We start from the raw sequence: 3944 nt of genomic DNA on the forward strand, positions 1-3944 counted from the left end.
ATGGCATGCAACAATAAAGTGGTCATGGTTTTGGAAACCAAAAGAAACCCCCAAGTTTGGAAGCACTTTGATCTGTGCCTGATGTTTGATAGCCATGAAATGGCACGTTGCAAAGGTTTTGGGAAGCTCATGCAGGCTACGGCGAACTCGGCCCTTAAAAAACACACCAACCGTCATTGTCCGGTGACAAAGGTTGTGGCGAAGAAAAGTGAAGGCGGTGAATCATCCAGAACTAGCTCGAAGGTTTAGTGTGTTTATGTGATGTTGGTTTGAGTGTGTTTTATGTTAATCTTATGTTTAGTTATGATGTATAGGTATGATGTTTGTTTTTAATTTTTGTTTTTAATGTCTGGTAGGTAGGTAATGTTTGGTTGTAATGTTTGGTTTTAAGATTTAATGTAATGTAATTGGTTTTATTTTAATCCTCCCGGTTCTTTGTGTTTATGGAGGAACCAGTTCCGGGTAGGAACCGGGTACGACCCTATTTGTTTTATAAAATGTGGAACCGGGTACGAACCTTTAGGTTTTTGAACCTGGAATCGTTTCTTCTATACAGCGGGTAAGGGCTGGAACCGGTTTCTGGTCGAGTCTACCGGGTCGGGTTTGGAACCGGTTATTATGTCCATCTCTGGTACAGGCTGCAATAACCAACGGTATGGACTTTGGTTTGCAACCGGCCATAACCCATGACCCAACAGCCTTTCATTTTGACTCAAATAAAAATATATGTTTGACCCAAAGAGGGTCCCAGTGAAAGCAGCCTCTGTATCCTCATGAATAGTGGAAATGTGTACCTACATCCCACATTCCCCAGACCCTAGCAATTGCTTTGCTATTTGTGGTTTACTGGGCATGGTTGTTATTTTGACCCATATTACAAATATAATCATAAGCAAAAGACTAGGAAAAAAGATCAGAGCATCAATAAAAAAATATTCTATTTGTTATCAATACATCTTACTAGTACCCAAATTAAAGTGAAAACAAAAATTAAAACATTATGATCAATCAACATGTTACAATTAGAACTCCAAGGTTGAATAATCAACACAGCAATCAACATGGTTGTTAAAGGCTCTTTTTGAATGAAGAAGTAAACTTCCATGTAACAACCAATATTCTGGTTAATGAGAAAACACCACCATAAAAAAAGTGGACCTAGAACACGGAAATGATAGATGCCTAGTTAATTAGGTGCATTTGCATAGAAATCACTATGCTCAGTGTGTGCAATCTTCGCCCTACATATTCTTGAGGCAATCGGGGTATGGACTTGAGCTCCTCTTCTCACTGACTTCACATGTCCACCTTAATAAAACAACATATACACATAAGAAACTGGTTTTTTAATACAAACAAACCAAATAAAAATAAGTTAAGTGGGTGAACTTACCTGCCAGGTAACATATCATTGCAAGTTCGGTTTTCCCTTGCAGCTGCATCATGGTAAAACCTGCGTGCATCCCTTGACCTAAGTTCAAAGCGACGCACCTTGTTTCATACGGCACCTTGTTTCAACAAAATTTATCTTCCCGTCATTGCAATTAAGAACCCAAACCCTGATCCTCCAGTTGGGCACGTCTGAGCCACTAGATGCATGTTTTGCAAACTTTGCCGGACAAGTTTGTTTGTTCCTCGATTACTGCCTTCAAATGGATGTGTGACAGAGTTTGTTTGTGCCTCAATTACTGCCATCAAAAGACTGCTCTCCATAATCATCAACAGAAATTTTCCAAATATTCACAACCTTTAGGATCGCTGTGCTTCGAGAGAGGGCGAAAAATTTGTGACAGGTGCACAAAAATTGCTGGAAATAAATTTTAAATATCTTATTTTCATAGAAAGAACAGAAGAAGACTTTAACAGAAACAAATTAAAAGCCCAACATATTCAGTATTTATTTCAGGATGCCAATGGTGTCTCCCACCTTTTTTCATCACTGCATTCAATCGTAAATTAAATTACGAGTAACCATCATAGAGCTTGAAAATTAATTTCATATCAGTAAGGAGAGGTGAAACAGTATAATAATAACATGGGGAAACAATATAATGGTAACAAATTAATTAAATTGTTTAGAACTAGAAGTTGTTTCTCTCTCATTTGTTTTACATATCAACCTTATCACCAAGTTAACATTTCATAAATTCATAATCGTGTTGCTTTATTTTCATAGGAGTCTACTACTGACACCAACTTTGACCAATTTCAACACATAACTTAATTTTAACAAGTCTGGTTAAAATGATTAACTAGGTATGAAATAAAAGTGTATGTTAACATTTAAAATACATATTCAAAATCTAAAAAAACAATAAAACACAACGATTTGACCATACCTATGAACAATCAACATGTTATGATCCGATCCACATAGGGAGATGAGAGATCGATGTATACAGTGAGCGGACTGATGGCTAACACACAATTCAAATATAATAAAACAACAAAAGGAAAACAACTTTCAGAGATGATCATTGTATAATCAAACAACAAAAGGAAAACAACTTACAAAAGCAGCGAATCAGATCTCTCGATCATCTTGCCCTGAGGTTATGTATTAGAGTAGGGGGCGGCGTCCGTATATGTAGTTGACAACGCTGGGTAAACCCTAATCTGAATTTTAATTCGGAATTAAATAAAACAAATTAACGATCATAAATTTTGATGGAAGTAAGTAGACTTATGTAACACGTATGCCAGCCAATATAGGTTAAAAATCTATTACAATTTGAACAACAACCATATTATAAACCAACTGATTTGAAATTGTATTTAAAAGGGGTAGTGACGCATCTTGTGTAACATCCCTCAAAAACTGTGTCCTATAATTCCCGGCCTATTTTGTAACTGAATCCGAAACATAATTGTTGATGCATATTTGTGTGGATGCCGCTCGCCTCGGTTCGAGAACGATGTTGACGACGTTCCTCCATACTATGGTACGACCCGACATTCGCGATACGAGAAAGAATGTTTATGGATCCTCTAGAAATTGTTTCTTACACTAATCATGATCATCAACCTTCCAACACACAAGTTAGAGGTGAGTGGGCATGTGGGGGACCCACATATGCGGTGAATCATCAAAGGGCACGGGGGGGGGGGGGGGGTATTTGCATTTTTTTTAATCTTGTTGCATATATAACTTTCATGAACTTTGATAATTTATATAAAAATTTCTATAAAGTTTCAAGGTCCAACATTTTAAAGTACAAATAACCCACCAAAATTATTAGTTTGTTGGTTGATCTGTTGAAAAATTTAGTGTAGGTCTTGTACCGGGTTAAATACTAAACACTGCGTTTCACTTATATAAATCCATGACAAAAATTGTTTTCACACATGTTTTAACATCAAAATTATTAATCCAACTTTCCGGACTAAAAATTTTATTATTTTTGACACTACGTGGTTTAACTTAACTGAATTAACTGCTTTTTTTAAATCTTGTTATATATATAACTTTCATGAACTTTGATAATTTATATAAAATTTTCTATAAGGTTTCAAGGTCCAACATTTTAAAGTAAAAATAACCCACCAAAATTATTAGTTCGTTGGTTGATCCGGTGAAAAATTTAGTTTAGGTCTTGTACCAGGTTAAGTACTAAACACTGCATTTTACTTATATAAATCCATGACAAAAATTGTTTTCGCACATGTTTTAACTTCCAAATTATTAATCAAATTTACCAGACTAAAAATTTTATTATTTCTGTCACAGTTCCGGTACCTGCTTAACACAATAAGATTTAAGTGCGGATTTTATGTCGTTTTTAATACCCGTTATATTATTTATGACAAATAATATTTATTTTAGGTTTTTCGGACAGTTACTGTTTCGTTCTGCGGAATGTTGTACACTTCCACATGATTACTGTATTTTTCTGCGGACTTGGACAATTTGGTTTTTAAATGGAATTTTCTACATAGTATAATTA

The 3944-nt window shown here is 35.3% G+C and overlaps 1 long non-coding RNA gene across 3 annotated transcripts; it reads right to left on the bottom strand.

The window, feature by feature from the left end:
- Positions 1-913: 913 nt before the first annotated feature.
- LOC110884554 lies at positions 914-2614 on the bottom strand. 3 transcript variants are annotated; one of them, XR_002561290.2, is made up of 4 exons: positions 2513-2614; positions 2340-2417; positions 1394-1807; positions 914-1308 (listed from the first exon to the last, which is right to left on the bottom strand). It is a non-coding gene; the product is annotated as an uncharacterized LOC110884554 (long non-coding RNA). The 3 variants fall into 3 exon arrangements; XR_002561291.2 differs by lacking the exon at positions 2340-2417 and having other exon boundaries at positions 2513-2601; XR_002561289.2 differs by having other exon boundaries at positions 2340-2588.
- Positions 2615-3944: the final 1330 nt, after the last annotated feature.

This window comes from Helianthus annuus, chromosome 11 (assembly GCF_002127325.2).
Source record: "Helianthus annuus cultivar XRQ/B chromosome 11, HanXRQr2.0-SUNRISE, whole genome shotgun sequence".
Taxonomy (NCBI): domain Eukaryota; kingdom Viridiplantae; phylum Streptophyta; class Magnoliopsida; order Asterales; family Asteraceae; genus Helianthus; species Helianthus annuus.